At 36.6% G+C, this 17,972-nt stretch overlaps 2 long non-coding RNA genes across 2 annotated transcripts in view; one reads left to right on the top strand and one right to left on the bottom strand.

The window, feature by feature from the left end:
- Positions 1-12,914, top strand: part of LOC134484725 (uncharacterized) — a 134,826-nt gene extending 121,912 nt beyond the window's left edge. The window contains exon 4 of the long non-coding RNA XR_010062437.1: positions 12,748-12,914. This is a non-coding gene — a long non-coding RNA (uncharacterized LOC134484725). The remainder of the gene's footprint in view (positions 1-12,747) is intronic.
- Positions 1-14,337, bottom strand: part of LOC134484726 (uncharacterized) — a 38,915-nt gene extending 24,578 nt beyond the window's left edge. Inside the window, exon 1 of the long non-coding RNA XR_010062444.1 lies at positions 14,245-14,337. This is a non-coding gene — a long non-coding RNA (uncharacterized LOC134484726). The remainder of the gene's footprint in view (positions 1-14,244) is intronic.
- Between the last annotated feature and the right edge of the window lie 3,635 nt (positions 14,338-17,972).

Consider the following 17,972-nt stretch of genomic DNA (forward strand, 5'->3'; position numbering starts at 1 on the left):
CTTTAGTTCAGGCTTTGAAACATAACAATACACATTGATTTTCCTTATGGAAGAATAAATTCCTGACAAGAGTAGGGAGAGATTGCTGTCATCTCTGTAGAATATTAACATCAGTATCCCATTTATGTGATGTGGAGAGGCTTCAATACTGTACTGTGTAAATAATATGATGTTTTTGGTGTAGTCTGTCTAAATAACAGTGTGACATCCATATAGATTCCTGACCCAGCACATACGAAGGCCGGAGGATTCAGTCAGCTTGCTAAAGCCACTAATAGAGGAATGTTGCTCACCAACTCCTTGTTGTTGTACACCTTATTGGACTACTTGCCAGTGGGTGTCAAGGTTCAGAACAACTTTGTCATATATATATGACAGGAAACAAATTGGGGAAAGGTCTACACCAATCCTACACCTGACAGAGGGCTATTATCTAATACATACAAAGAACTCAAGAAGTAATGCTTCAGAGAGACAAATAACCCTATTAAAATTGTGGTCCAAACTAAACAAAGATTTCTCAACTGAGGAATATCAAATATTTGAGAAGCATCTAAAGAAATGTGCATCATTTTTAGTCATCTAGGAAATGTCAATGAAAACAACCCTGAGATTCCACCTCACACATGTAAGAAAGGCTGAAATAAAAACTCAGGAGATAGCAGATGTTGATAAGGATGTCAAAAATGGGGAATGCTCCTTCTTTGTTGGTGGGATTACAAACTGGTTCAAACACTCTAGAAATCAGTCTGAGATTCCTCAGAAAATTAGAAATTGCACGACCTGAGGACCCAGATATATTTCTTCTTGGCATATAACCAAAAGATGCTCCAATATACAAAAAAGAGACAACCTCAACTATGGTCATAGCAGCCTTATTTATAATACCCAGGACCTAGAAGGAACCCTAATGGCATTCATCAGAGGAATGAATACAGAAAATGTGGTACATCTACGCAATGGTGTACTACTAGGGTATCAAACCAATGATCTCAAAAAAGACATAGACAAATGGAATGAACTAGAAAATATCACACTGATTGAGGTAATGCAATCACAGAAAAATACACATTGTTTGAAATCACTGAAAGTGAATATTGGCATAAAAGCTCAAGTTACCCAAGATGCAGTACACAGATAACTGGAAGCTTAAGAAAAGTACACACAAAATGTGCATGGTTCACTCCTTTTTAAAAGGTGGAACGATACTATCTATGAATTAATAGCAGAGACTGATGGAATCCCATATAAGATCATGCCAAACATGTGGCAGAAATATGTATGTATGTATGTATATATATATATATATATATATATATATATATATATATATATATATATATCACTCACTAGAATAGATAAATTGATAAGTTTGATAAAGCTAAGAAGTGCATGCTGACAGCAACTGTATATAGATCTTCCATGTGAGACACAGCTAGAGCACATCAAATACAGAAGTGCATTCTAGTGGCACATCAATGAGCTGAAAACGGACAGTAAGGGGGGGTATATAAGAGGAGGGGGACCAGATAGAGATCTTCTGGGCAAGAAATTGGGAAAGGAAATAAGATTTGACATGTAAATATAAAAATATCGAATAAAACAGGAATAAAATTTGCTTAAAATTAAAAAAAATGTAAGAAATAAGAGAAAAGAAAGCTGCCAGGTAATCACAGCTATTAACTCAGAAATCAAAAGATCATTGTCAGGGAATGGTAGTCAGAGTAATACTAGTGGAAAGACTGAGATAAGGAAATCTCAACTAGAATCATTCTCTCTCTGAGCTATCAATGTCAGACACAAACTGCACTATAGGAATCCAAAGAATGGAAGAGTTAACTGTGAGGGGAGGACACAATACTTGTCTTTCTCTTCATCTTTAGGACCTTTTTCTTCTTGACAAAAAGAATAAAGGCCATGAGCTCTCAGGAAAACAACTGTGCCCTGCTGAACACTTGGAATTTGGAATAAAGAAATTAATGATATAAAATCTCTAACTTCCAGGAACCAAAAGAACAGGGAAGTCCATATGTTTCTGAAAGGCTCCAAGCTCATTATTCCCATATGTGGAAGGGTCAGATCAAGGCTATCTCTTCAGAGATCCCACTCAACCCCTACTAAAGTCTCTGTGAGCTATCCCAAGTATCATATATTTCTTCCTTTTTTTGTTACACCAAGTCAGAAGGCCAACTTTCTTCTCCCCATCACTGATATCATCATCCTCTTTATTCTCCCTCCCAAATGGCTGTTTACGTTGAATTAGAGACCAATTAGTTTAACCTAAAGGTACTGAAGGAATATATGAGAGGCAGTTGCAGCCACGACAATACTTGTGACATCACAGAAGAAGCTAAGGGCCTCCAGGCTCCAAGAGATATTTGAAGCAGGGTCTAATGATGATGTCACTGAGAACTGCCATGGCCTAATAGATAAACAGTTTTCCTTACATTGATTAGATTTGGAGTGCCCTCTCCAGGTATGTCTCCTGTGACACAGTGCAAACCTTTACGTACTCCATCTCTCTAAAGCTAGAGAAATCTCTTTGCTTCATTAGTGGTTACATGCTCTGAATGGAGAAATGTACTCAGGGTTTGGCATGGATAGAAATGATTTAGGAATATGGAGTGGAGAAGAATCTTCTATATAATAATTAATTGCCATGTTCATTCCTGTGATATATAGTTCAATTTTCTAGGTTTTCTCTGTTTCCTAAAGGCCAGTATTCTCCGTACAGATATTTAATTGAATAAATATTGTATTTCACTTTCTTACTGTATATTCCTTGATAGGGGACTTTATAAATATTCCTTAATTATGTACTCAAAAATATTTTGGTTTACAATTTCATTTTTTGGAATGATTTTGGCAACAAAGGGGGGCCCAGCTATAGAGTAACTATAACAGTGTAAATATTGTGGACCTACTTCAAATGATAAACTCTCAAATCCTTATTTAATCCAAAATAGTTTGTTGCATATATATATATATAATGTGTGTGTGTGTGTGTGTGTGCGTGTGTGTGTGTGTGTGCGTGTGTGTGTGTGTGTGCCAAAAGTCTAGCAGATTCTGAATGGCCATTTCTTCAGTCTCTTAAGAAGAATGCCTCCCTACCCCTCTTATGGATATTTTATTTACCCTTAAGGAAGGCGTGAATCATGTGCATTTTTTCCTCCTTCTTGAGTTTCATGTGGTCTGTGCCTTGTATCATAGCTAATTACAACATTTAGGCTGATATTCAATAATCAATGATTATATACTTTGTTTGTTTTTCTGTGATTGGGTAACCTCACTCAGGATGATATTTTGTAGGTCCATCCATTTGCCTATGAATTTCATGCACTCATTGTTTTTGATAGCTGCGTACTAGTCCATTGTGTGAATATAGGCCATTTTCTGTATACATTCTTCTGGTGAAGTACATCTGGGCTCTTTCCAGCTTCTGGATATTATGAATAAGGCTGCTATGAACATAGTGTAACATGTGTCCTTGTTGTATGTTGGAGCATCTTTTGGGTATATGCCCAGGTAAGGTATAGCTGCGTCTTCAGCAAGTGCAATTTTGGAGGAAACTCAGGACTAATTTACAGAGAGGTTTTACCAGTTTGCAATCCCAACAACAATGGAGGAGTGTTCCTCTTTCTCCATATACTTGACAGCATATGGTGTAACCTGAATTTTGACATTAGTCATTCTGACTGATGTGAGGAGGTATCTCACATTTGTTTTTATTTGCATTTCAGTGATGACTAAGTATGTTATACATAACACAAAGCGTTCTAAGAAATGATATTCTCCTAACTGGTGGTCTAGATATATCTCTGTGCCAAGTGATCCATTTCTCTCTCCTTCAAAGTTAAAGGCCAAGAACATCAATGAAATCCTCACAAAATCAGATATGCAGAAGCCAATAGAAGGGACAGTGTCAGAAAGTGCCTAGAACATATTTGCACAGGAGAAAATTTTAAGAACAGAACACCAAAGGTTCAGACTCTAAGAGCACCAATCAATTTACGAAATCCCATCATTGTGAAAACTTTCTTTAAAGTCAAGTACACTGACAATAGGAAAACAGCAACCTACACATTTGGAAAAAGTTTTATGAACCATACATCTGAGAGAGGGCCAAAACCAAAAATATAGAAAGAACTCAGAAATGTAAACTCCCAGACAATCAAGCAACACAACTTTTAAACTGGATTACAGAGCTAACAAAGAATTCTCAACTGAGGTAGCTCAGTAAGTGAAAAACATATCGAGAAATGTTTAACATCCTTAGTTCACAAAAAGGCAAATCAAAATGAACACAAGAGTCTTTGTTAAAACAATCAGGATGGCTAAAACAAAACATTAATGCAGTAGCATAGTGGGCTAGAATGTAGAGAAAGTTTAACACTCCTACAATGCTCGTGGGATTTGTAGCTGGATAGTCACTTTGGATGTCTAAGTGGAGGTTCAGAGAAAATTGCACATAGCTTTACTTGAAAACCCAGCTTTACCACTCACTTCAACAAATAGACTCAATCTTGATCCACACATAACACGGACATGTGATTGAAGATATTCACAGCAGTCTTACTTATAATATTTGAATGCTGGAAACAATCATGGTATACCTCATCTCCACTCAGGAATAAATACAGAAAATATGCTATATTTAAACAATGGAACATTATTCAGGTATTAAAAATGAGAACACCAAGAACTTTGTAGACAAAGGATGAACTGGAAAATAGTGAAGTAACAGAGATCGAAAAGGACCAAACATAAGATGCACTCAATGACAAGCAGATCTTAGCCCTGCTAACAGAATACCCGCTATACAAATCCTTTATAACATGAAGGGTAACATGTTAGAAGGCCAAATTGTGGATGCCTGCAATCCACTTAGGAGGGAGAACAAAATAAACATGGAAGGCAGAGGAGTGCAGGAAGAGAGAGTAGCTAGAGGTGGAAAATGATGGACAAAGTGGTGGGAGTTGCAACAATTAAAGAGACAGTGGAGAAATTCAGAGGAAGCGTGGAGTAAATAAAAATAAGCATCAGTTGTTGTTGGTGAACTTGGGTATCCCCAGGAAAATCCCTGATGCCAGGGATGTAAGTATATCCCAGAAACTTACTGTGATGGTGGTAGTTTAAATACCGAGCAGGAAAATAGATAGAACAACTAGAGACTGCCTCCTGTAGCTCGACATGCCCACCTGTGAAGGGATGGTGCTGCCCACACAGCTCACAATTTTTATCTATAAATGTCAAATCTAAAAAATCTAAATACAAAAATTAGCAGAGACTGTAGGAAAGGCAATGCAGATACCACCCAACCAGAAGATCAATTTCATCCACAGACTCCAAATCCTCAGACTATTCCTGATTTCAAGATGTGCTTGCATTAAGACCCTAATACGTCTCCCCTCTGAGGGGCTCTGCCATCTCCTGACTGTGACCGATGCAGAAAAACCTAAGCATTTGACAACACCTGACAGCCACAAAAGAAGAGTTAGGGGAATGAATTATGGATCTGGAGTGGATTGGAACCCAATATGAAGAACAAAAGTATCCATTAAGTTTTCTCTTTAGATGCTCAGGAAATTTTCCATCTCCTAGAGTATGCTTTGTCCAGTCCAAGACTTCTGCTACATAGATATCAGAGCATATGTGGAATACAACTGCCTCATCTGCCATATCTGGGAAGGGAGGCAATTGGTCCTGTGGAGACTTCATATCCCAGAGAAGGGGGATGTGGTCATGTAAATGGGGTAGCACAATATTAGAAAAATGAGGATCAGAATAGCTTAGGGGTTTCAAGAAAGGAAGACCAATTTGGGAAATGACATTGGAAATGTAAATAAAAAATGGATTATTTTACACATATAATGTATATAATATAATACATTTATGTTTACAACAGAGATATTCAGATCTGTCTCATTAAGGAATATATATTTCATTATCTATACTATAGGTTTATTGAAAGTTGAAATCCATAATTTTTGTGAGTTTCTTATTATTGAAAATTCACATAGATATACCCAATCAATGTTTTATTTTCTGTCCTTATGGCTATAAATCTTTAGTTACCTCGACAAAAAAAAATAAAAAAAATATTTTTTATTTCTGTTTCATTAGGTTTCCATTCAATGCCTCAAATGTCTCCTAATTTAACTGTACATCTCTATATTCCCTCCATTGTCATCCTCTTCCCTCTTTCTTCAAATGTGACATTCCCGTTCCTGACAGTGTTCCTCTGCAATCCATAAGTACATTTGTAAATGCCAAAGTGAGGACAGTCTGGACCACATCCCTTGACATTTACAATAAAGTAATCATAGCAATACAGTGTGGAGACTTAACATTCAGATTAAAGTGAAAATGTATCCCATTTTTCTTTTTTTGATCTGGATTATCTCATCTATGATGACTCTCACAAAATACATTCATTGTCCTGAAAATTACATGCTTTCCCATTCCAATCTGTAAAAAGCACCACATTTTCTTTATGCATTCATTTGTTAAGGAACAACTTGAACATTACCAAATATTCAAGGGTTTCTATACTAGGATGAATCAACATTTGGATATATTTACCTCGAGTTATTTCCATTTCTGCATTCCTGTAGAAACATCATATTGATTTCCAAAGTTGCTGTACAAGTTTGCATCCCCTCCAGGAGAATAGGAATGTTCCACTCCCTCCACAACACAAGAAACAAAAGTTGACTCATGAGTTATAAAACTAAATTTTCAGAAAGGGAGGAAAAAAAATCTCAGAATAATTTTGATTTGCATTTCAGTAATGTATAAGGATGATAAATATTTCACTTTCGATTCTTAGTCACTTGAATTTCTTCACTTTTGAATATTTTGTTTGGATATGTAGCCCAATATAATTATGTTTTCTTGATATATAGTGTTTTGGTTTTTATAATATGATTTATAGAAGCCCGTTGTTGAACATGTACATGGAAATAAAGCTTACTATTTTTGAAAAAAACCACTTTAAACTTATTAAGATAAAATTACAAAATGCACTCATTAAACTCACAGAATTGGCAGATCTGTTGTAACCAACAGAAACCATAACGTAGCTTCATTAAATATCCCTATATAATAAAACATTTTCTATATACATAATATTGAGGAATATAGTTTATATATTTTACTCTTTGAGAATTTCCACCAATGAATTTTGATATTTTTCCATTTATTTTACACATATCACTCTATTTCTTTGAATCCTCCTGTGTATATCTTCTTCATTAAAATAGTGTTTAATAACTCTATGATAAACCCTTACTAATATTTTTTCAACCCTCCAACAGAAGACACTAACTGTCCATAGTATGTCAGGTAGTTATAGCAGCTTTCAGGTCTTTTCACTGGATTCTTGACTGTTGACTGGCTTGAAGCTGTGTAGGAAGCCACAGCTGCTATGTGACATGAGGGCAGCACTTCTTGTATCCAGAAGACGCTTCATGTCTGATCCCATCCACAATTTGGGCACCTACACTCTCTTTGCACCTTGTTTCAGGATGGCTTTTTAGCCTTGGGGAAGGGGTATAACATGTGTATCCAACTCATTATGGCTGAAATCAATAAAATGTAGACAACTATATAATGAAAGAAAGGAAGAGGTCACTCTTGGAAGGTATTAACAAGATCGTCATACCCTCTGACCATGTTAGGTAATGAAAGGTTTGAATTAGTAAAATGAAAGAGAATATAGGAAACATGGAGAAAACTCAGACTATTTATATTTACAGTCCCAAATCTAGAATATTTTTAAAGCATTCGTGATTTACTGTGGGAAGCGAGTTTAGCGGAAATCCCAAGATGGTGCTTGGGACTGCTACCCTGTCTCCCGACCAGCACGTGAAATTAAGGCACGCCCCATCATGAGAGCTGCACCGGTGCACCATGACGATTGATCAGGCCATGTGACATGGACCTATGAATGGAGGTTATGCAGACTGGACGGTTGAGGTGGTTGAGGGCGCATATAAGGGAGTGGGCTCGGGGGCTGGATGGAGACATTGTTCTGGCTTGCAGAAAAAGGGTTCCTGAATAAACTGCTTTGGGAAGAACATCATTGTGTCACACCTTTCCTGCTGGTCAGGGTTGGAAGCGACAGGAAAAAAGAGTTACAGAAGACTGGCAGAAAGAGAGGAAGTTATCACACACTAATTTGCACCTATACACACATATTCTCAATAAAATACTTGTGAACAGATTCAAGACAACATTAAAAAATAATCTTCAACCAGGTAAGCTTTCTCCAATTCCCAGACTTACAAGTTTGATTAGTCTTGGGGAAGCTATAAGTATGGAGGATATAGTTCAACATAGTAAAGGCAAGGTACAAGAAGCCCACCACAAGCATCGTGCTAAAGAGAGAAAAATTCAAAGCAGTTCTACTACAAGCAGGAAGAAGACAAGTATATACACTGGTTTCATACCTATATATTACAGTATTTGTAATTTTAGCTAGAACAATATGACAACTGAAGAAGATCCAGGAATACAAAAGAAAAAATGAAGAAATCAAATTGGTCTCATTTGCAGATGTCATGATACCATTTTAAAAACTCTAAAAATGTGTCAGTCTCTTAAGACTGAAAAATATGGTCATAAAAGTAGAATATCATACGAACACACATAATTCCTGAGCCTTCATTTATGCCAATCCAAACCATACTGTGAGAAAATATAGGTAAAATTCCCCTCACAATAATCTGAAAATATAAAATAAAATATTGTGGATAAAATATTTAAAATGCAAAGAGCACTATGAATTACCTAGAAGTGATCCTGAATAGAGACAATTGTTCTCTGAAAGATTAAGTTTCTTAAAACTGAAAATACATTCATAAAATAGTAGAATTCAAAGTGAACACAGAAAACACGTTATCTTTCCTGTTTTCCAATTTCAAACCATAGGAGGGAAATCAAGGAAATATTCCACTTGAAACACTCTTAAAGTGTATAACAAAATACCGTAGATTAGCATAGTTTTAAAGCATAATATTAGTTAGAAGACATATGAAGTAACCATGATCCATCCAGAATATATATAAGAACGTTCCAGCTGATGTTCTGAAGAACCTTAAAGACTTGAATAAATCAAATCTTTTATAGTTTTAAGGATAAGTAGATAATATAATAATGTCAATTTTTGATTAATTAAAAAGTTAATGCAATAAATATTGATTAGAAAATTTTACTACAATAAATCACCTACTTTTACGAAAATCAAGAATTTGACTATAATTATTCTGCTATGGGACAGAGGACAACTTTAAAATACAAAGTGCTAACATGTCTAGGGAGATAATTTTAAAGAGAAATAAAGAGGGAGGAAAAATATCATGAGATTAAAAAAAGTAAGAGTTACATACATATGATGTTGTTGGCAGAGTAAATATTTCAAAAGATTGGAGCGTCCAGGATTGATTTATTGTTTTAAAAGTGAGGTTACATACCAGCAGGAGGATGGACTATCGGATCAGATCTCAAGAAAATGCCAAATGTTCTAGTTAGTACTACTATGTTTTAGTAAATATAAAATGCCAATGTGGGAAATTGAAGGTTTTATTCACAACACAAGTTCCAGTTCATAATCAATGGAATCCAAGAAAAGAACACAAGGCAGCAGCATGAAATGAAAGAGGAACTCTGCTTATTAATCTGCTCAGCTACATTTTCTCTATAACCTCCTCAGCTTACTAGTTCTGGTACCATCCACAGTGGGCAAAGTCCCCATACATAAACTAGCCATCAAGAAAATGCAATACACTGATGCCTACAAGCCATTCTGATGGAGTCAGTTGCTCAATAATGCATTGTTTAGACAGCCACAATAAGCAATCACAGTAAGCCATAAAAGGAAAATAGAAAACTTAGTCAATGCAAGGTAAGAGTACCCCTTCATGAATGGAATTTGAGGTCAAAAGTGAAGTTCTATGTGAGGAAGAAATTAGAAGGAATTATGCCAGAAATCACACATTATTTAAAATAAAAGTGACAAGACAAAGCTACAAATAAAATATTGTTAAGTTTGACATTTTGAAACCTCTTCTGGAGATTGAAAAGTAGCCTCAGGAAATGGATTTTGGCTGGCAGCACCATTGAACATCGAGTATTTGGTGGAGGATTTTCCATCAGAAGCCTTAGCTTTACCACAGAGGCTAGGTACAAAATACAAATCATAGTCAGTCAACTGATTGCCATATCTTGTAATCCAAACAAAAGGAACAGTTCATTTATTCATGATTTGGTGATGACTCTAACTCATTTCAGAGTCATAGATATTGCCAGCATATAGAAAACCATAAGACCCATTGTCAAACAGCAGTATTTTCCGCATTGCCCACAGTCACCATAGTAATACCAGTGGTGAGCTCTATAGTATTATTTGTTTCTGTTTCCTGTTTTTGCAGCTTATAAACCTTGTTCCTTGGACCCAAAGAGAAGTTTCAAATAAAATAATGAACAATTTTTGCATTGAAAGCTATTGGTGGCTTGTAGTGTAGTTAAAAATGAGGACCTCAAACAATCTTCACTCGGTCTTCTTCTTTTAGGATTGGGGTTGATTCGGTTTTGCTTTTGCTTTTTGTTTCATTTTGTTTGTTTTTTTGTTTAATTATGTTTTCTTTTTCTTTTTGTTATTTGTACATACAGAGATCAAGAAGTGATCAGAAGAATTTCAAGTTCAAATTCAGATGGCTGGGAAGAACCCAGTCTTTCTACCATGTCCACATTGTTTGCTGTACTAGGGAATTTCTCTTGCCTTTAATGTTGCCCATTTCCACTTTTTGGATCCTTTTATCTTGGCATAATTAATACTATAAATATATTATAATTATTTGAATTTCAACTCTGAAATTCTAATTGCTCTATCTCCCTCCCAAAACCAGAGATATGGATTGAGTCTTGTTTGGTCACGTTTTGATTCTTAGATCGGGAATCTTCCTGCAAACACTGAAGGTCCTGTTCCAAAATTGATTCTGTATAGTTCAATAAAGATGCTCTTGGCCAATCAGTTGTGTGAATATCTAGTATTCCTGCAAACAGGCTAGTAGACACAAGGGTGAAGAAAGGATTTAAGGGTGGAGTAATAGCTACCAGTCATGTGAGATCTAGTATGGAGTGGCCATTGGTGTAGCAGGCAGGATGTTAGAAACACAGTAAGATGAGGGCATATTGGGGTGCTGAGCTATGACCAATGAAACTGAGCAATTGAGCTAGGGCTCATTTAGAGGTGTTGAGGAGGGAGTAAAAAGGACAGCTTGCTATTTGTTAGAGGCTTAAAAAACTTGACAATAGAGCTAAAGCACATCAAAAGTTCCTCAGCGTATGTGGCTTTCAAGTGCATTCTAAGGGAACCTGATCAGCTCTGGTAGCTTGGTCTTCCTGGAGCTTACACTGAGGCAATAGGAAAAACCTTCTGCAGAGTCTTATGAGAGCAATCCATGACCACAATGAGCGTGTCCAAATTGACCTTGACCATGAGAGTTAGAGCTGACCCACATGTATCTTTTGATTATAACCATTTCTTCTATGTGATCTTTTAGTGTTCTATTTGCTAAAAACTATTAGTGAAGAGGGTAAAATGATTCTAAAGGCTATTCTTGTTTGTCAACTATTCATCTGAGATTATTTAATCCCCAATGATAGAGGGAATATGTGAAGAATTTCTTAATAATATAAGGTCAATGTCAAATGTGCTTCTTATATGGATCTTTGGAGTAGGATGTTGCATCTTTACCCTAGAATTTTATCAAGATCTATTCTCTATATTTATTTTTTCAGGCATCTGCAGATACATCCCTTTGAAAAATGAATCCTTCTCACTAGAGACCATAGAGAGAACCTGCATTTCAATGATAATTAAATGTCATTTCAAGACATCAAATCAAAATATCAAAGTGAGAATGGAATAAATTTATTAGGACAGTGTTTTGCGAACAACTTCTTTCACAAACAGCCTTGGAAGGAGAGTTCTGAAATTTTGCATTTTATATTTGACTTTGCTCGTAATCTGACACAATCAACTCAGAGCTGTTTGGGACTTTATGGGCAATTAAACACGACAAACAGAGCTGAATTCATCATATACTCTGTCGTCTGTGTTAATATGGCTACAGTGAAGAACAACCATGCTAAAGCTATTCATCTGTTTTTCAAACAACATCCTCATACAAGTGTGGACTTCTGTGGGTTATTGTATGAATAGGTTAAAACACTGGCTGAGAGTTGCCAAGGCAGAAGTGGGATGGTACATGCTTGGGGCATGAAAGGCCTGTGTGTAGATCATAAACAACTTCATAATATTCATTGCTTTAATAATTACTAGGAAGTGGACTTCTGTAAAATGACTTCAGAAGACCAGCATGGTAGGCAAACAGTAACTGATTCCCTGGAGATTTAAATGATCTGGCTTGTGAAACATGGACTTAGAAGTAGAGACATGTCAGAACATGAAGACTGGAAAATCAAACCTCTGTTGCCTCTTAAGTTTCCCTACCCCATGGTTTGAGGCAAACAGCAACAGATTTTTTGCACTGAGGAATAGAATAAAAGCCAATTTGTTCTAAATCCCTGTCCTATGAAAATACTGAAGTCATCTGTGACGCACTTCAACTCTCAGCATGGTTGAATGTCTGCTGTCAGCATGGGCTTTTACAGCCATCCCTTTCATAACTGCAGAGCTCCAAACTGCTTCAGCAACATCATTATATCCTCTTTCTGTTGCAGGGAGATTAGATCACTGTGACTACCTATGCAGTCTTTCTCTACCTTTAAAGATCCAAGGAACTATTCTCACTCCAGTGACCTGTTGTAAGTAATCTTGAATCGCATTGTTGTTGTTAGTAGATCTAATATCTTCGAATCCCAGAAGACCATGTGTCCAAAAAAGTTGATTGAGGAAGTCTTGGGTGTTTCTGTAGCAGGGGCAGGTTTGATTGATGAACAGGAATGCCTTCCCAGACTAGATCTTGCAGTTCACATACACCTGAGCCATTCTGACAGCGTGCAGCTTCCCAGAAATGAATGTTCAGTTGAAGATACTGGTCTGTTTGAGAATGGCAATCCCAGTCTATTCTTAGCTATGCCTTTTATTTGAATCCCCATAGAAAACATGGAAGAATGAAGCTTTTACTTTTTCATGTTTGCACTCACAATGCTACCAAACCCTCACATACATTAGAACCTGCATACTGAAAATTTATCCATATACTTATGACCAGATGAGACACCAAGCCTTTTGGACTAATAATCTAATGGATTCTAGGAGTTTACAAATAGTCAGCCATTGTTAAATTATGTGGTCCGTAGTCTGTGATCATTTTGAACAATCAGATTCCTCTATACAGAGAGTTTCATCCTTTACTATCTGTTGGGAACACCAACTACTACACCAGGTATCTAGAGAAGACCTTTTATGGCAGTTTGTCTCTAGTAAGAGTTTCAGCTCAGTTACAAATTTCCAATGGACACATTCCCGTAGTCTGACTTTCAAAGGATGCTTTGATACAGCCCTTCTTATTTTCTATAGTTCTTGGCAACAGAATTAAAATATCAATTGTAATCTATCAATGAAATGCACCCTAATTTATTTGCATTAGTGCATCAGAGAGAAGGATTATAGGATGAACAAGAATTGAAAAACAAGATGTCCTTCCTTCTGAGGACCAAGACCAGGAAATCTGAACTACATAGAAATCTGAGACAAGTTGTCTGAAGTTTGTTCTTTCCTTCAATCATGGATCTCCTAGTGAAGGAGCTCAGGTCTCATGAGTTGGCAAAAAATAACTTTATTGCTGAGCCAGGTCAACTGCTGAATACCTCTTTCATGGACCTGAAGAAACTCTGTATTCATCCTGCTATAATGTGTATATATCTATGTATCATTCATAGAATGGAAACTTCACTGTTTGTTTGAAAGCAACAGTTTGTCCCTGAAGAGACACTAATTTCTTCTTTCGCACATTATTTCACAGGCTGATGGTGGGTTCATAAGTTTATTCTGGAAGTTGCTTTACAATAATCATTCTCTGATCTGGAAGAGACCCTTTTTAATGTTATGAGATCTGTTAGAACCATATCAACCATCATTTTCCATTCCCAGTTTAGTACTGAATCATTCTAAACTAAAGGTCTGTGGTCTCTGATAAAGGCAGCATCTCCCCAGACTAGTATTAATATTGCTCTTGGCACCGCATTTATGATACATCAATGTGATTTCCTTACCATTTTCATCCCCAGGAGAGTTTTTCAATTCTTCATTTCATCTGATGGGTCTAATCTACATCGTCACCCAGGATGATATTTGAGAGTTTTGCTAAAAAATTTAAAAAAAAGAAAGAAAGAAAAGAAAGGAAAAATGCAAGCTTATCTCACCAATTGACTCAGAAAACTTACGTGTTAGTCAGTGGAAATACTAGTGGAAAGATTGAGATGATGAAGTCTCAACTAGAAGGACTTCTCTCTCCTAGATATTAGTGTAAGAAACAAACTGCACTATTGGTATTCAAAGCATGGAGGAGTTTGCTCTGAGCAGAGGACACAATACTTTTCTCTCCCTTATTATTTAGGACCTTTTTATATTTTACGAAAAGAATTAATGCCATGAGCTGTCAGGAAAACATCTGTGACCATCCAAATACTGGGCTTTTGGAGTAAGGAAATGAATGATATAAAATCTCTGACTTCCAGCGGCATAAGAACTGTGAAGTCCAGATGTTTCGGAGAGGCTCACAGCTCTTGATTCCCATATGTGTAAGGCTCAGATCCAATCTATCTCTTCAGTGATCCTACTCAACCCCTACCAAGGATTCACTGAGATTTCCCAAGGACCACATATTTCTTCCTTTTTTTTGACACCAAGTCAGAAGACCAGCTTCCTTCTCCCCATCACTGATCTCTTCATCCTCTTTCTTCTCACTCCCCAATGGCTCGTTTTTCTGAATTACAGGCCAGTTAGTAAACTCTAGAGGTCCTGAAGGAATATTTGAAAGGGAGTTGCAGTCACAACAACACTTGTGACATCACAGAAAAAGCCTACCTGCTAAATAGCTTCCTTACATGAACCAGATACAAGGGTGCCCTTTCCTGGTATGTCTCTTGTGACACAATGGAAACCTTTACGAACTCCATCTCTCTAAATCTACAAACTTATCTTTGCTTCATTAGTGGTTACATTCTCTAAATGGTGAAATTTGGTCAGGGACCTGGCATGGGTAGAAAAGATTTAGGAACATGGAGTGTAGGAGATTCTTCTAGATAATATTTTATTCCTAGGTACATTATTGTGAAATACAGTTCAAATTCTAGGATTTCTCTGTATCACAAAGGCCAGTATTTTCCCTACAGACCTTTAGTTTTAATGAATACTGTATTTCACTTCTTACTGTATATTCCTTGATAGGTGATTTTATAAATGTTCCTGAATGTGTACTCAAACATTCTAATTTCTAACTCATTTTTTGCAATGATTTCTCAACAAAGGCGCACAGCAATAGACTGAGTATAACAGTGTAAATATGGTGTAGCGACATCAAACGATAAACTCCAAAATTATATTTTATCCAAAATTTCCAGATATCAGTTAAAAAAGGACCATATGGAGCATAGAATTTTCTTTTCTAGTCACTTTTGATATCATCTGCAAAAATATCTATATTCTAGTGTCTCAGGCCCAGATTTAATTGTTTAGGATGTTTTACCATGTTTCTTTCTTAAGGCCAAGCAGAAGGTAGAGGAGGATGATCACAAAGAAGAATGGCTTCTGGACCAGTGAAACCTCAACTTCAATAGGTTCATAAGAACAGGAGAGAGTCTACTTGGCAATGCCATTTGTGGATTCTACCTTCTTGACCTATTTGCGCAGAATCCATGATAAAATTCCACCTAACTTCATAATTGTAGGAGTCACCAAAAGTATATATAACAGCCACCAAATTAAATAAGATTGATGAAGCTAAGAAGTGCATTGTACCAGGACCTGGATGTAGATATTTCCTGAGAGACATAGCTAGAGCATGTCAATTACAGAAGTGAATGCTAGTGGCAAACCAGTGAACTGAAAACGGACCTCTTGTTGGTAGATTTTGAGAAAGGATTACAAGAGTTGAAGGTGCTTTCAACACCATAACAACAACGGTACCAATGAACCAGAACTTCCTGGTACTAGACCAATATTAAAAGACTTTACATGGACAGACCAATTTCTCTAAATGGATATGTGGCAGATGATGATCTTAATGGACACCAATGGAAGGAGAAGCCCTTGATCCAACCCAGAATTGTCTTATAGTTCAAGGGATTGTCAAGGGGCAGAAAGTGTCATTAAAGAAGGGATAGTGAATAGGTAGGGATTTTACAAGAAGGAAAATTAGAAAGAAAATAATATTTTACAGGTAAATAGAGAAACATCTAGTTTAAAAAAAGCAATTAAATTTGCTAAAAAATAAATAAACTCAAGATATAAAAGATAAGAAAACAGTCATCTAATCAAACCCATTGACTGGAAAATCTAAAGTGGTATTCAGAGTAATACTAGTGGAAAGACAGAGATGATGAAGTCTCAACTAGAAGCACATCTCTCTCCCAAATATCAGAGTCAGATAAAAACTGCACTATAGGAATCCAAAGCATGGAGGTGTTTACTCTGAGCTAGGGACACAATACTTGTCTTTCCCTTCTTCCTTAGGACGTCTTTCTTTTGGACAAAAAAAATTAAATAAATAAAGGCCATGAGGTCACAGGAAATCAACTGTACTGTTCCCAAAACTTGGCTTTTGGAATAAAGCAATGAATGATATAAACACTCTGACTTCCAGGAACCATAAGAACTTGGAATTACAGATGCTTCTGAGGAGCTCTCAGCTCCTGATTCCCATATGGTGAAGGCTCATATCAAGGCTATCTCAAGGCTATCTCTTTAGTTACTCCAGTCAACACGTATGAAGTATGCACTTAGCATTCCTAAGGATGACGTATTTTTCTCTTATTTTAATACCACGGCAGAAGGCCAGGTTCCTTCTCCCCATCATTGTTGGGCACTATGGGAGTAGAAGCCTTTTGTCCTCCCTAGCTTTGTCTCCTAGTTCAAGGGAATGTCAATTGGCAGAAAAGGGGGTTTGAAAACAAGGAAAGGGAACAGATATGCATCTTAAGGGCAGGAATCTGGGAAAGGAAATAATATTTTAAATTTAAATATAGAAACAACAAGTTAAAAAAAACAATAAAATTTGCTAAAGAGTAAATATAATGAAAGATAAGAAAGAAAACTGACAATTAATCACATATATTGACTCGGAAATCCAAAGTGGTATTCAGAGTAAAACTAGTGGAAAGACTGACATGATGAAGTCTCAAACAGAAGCACTTCTCTCTCCCAGATATCAGTGTCAGACACAAACGGCAGCATAGGTATCCAAAGCATGGTGGAGTTTACTCTGAGAAGAGGACATAATACTTGTCAATCCTATCTTCCTTAGGACACTTTCTTTTTTACAAAAAGAATAAAGGCTATGAGATCTCAGGAAAACAACTGTGCCCTTCCCAAAACTTGGCTTTTGAAATAAAGAAATAAATGATATAAATTCTCTGACTTCCAAGAACTATAATAACAGGGAAGTCCAGATGTTTTTGGGAGGCTCCCAGCTTCTGTTACCCTTATATTGAAGGCTCAGATCAAGGCTGTCTCTTCAGCCATCCCATTCAATCTGTACCAATGACTCACTGAGCTTTCCCAAGGACCATGTATTTCATCCTTTTTTTATATCAAGAAAGAAGGCCAGCATCCTTCTCCCCATCTCTGATCTCTTCATCCTCTTTGCTTTCACTCCAAAATGGCTGTTTACGCTGAATTAGAATTCAATTAGTAAACACTAGAGGTACTGAAGTGATATCTGATAGGGAGTTTAAGTCACAACAATACTTGTGACATCACAGAAGCTAGGGCTTTCCAGGTT

The sequence above is a fragment of the Rattus norvegicus genome (assembly GCF_036323735.1).
Source record: "Rattus norvegicus strain BN/NHsdMcwi chromosome Y unlocalized genomic scaffold, GRCr8 chrY_unlocalized_38, whole genome shotgun sequence".
NCBI lineage: Eukaryota > Metazoa > Chordata > Mammalia > Rodentia > Muridae > Rattus > Rattus norvegicus.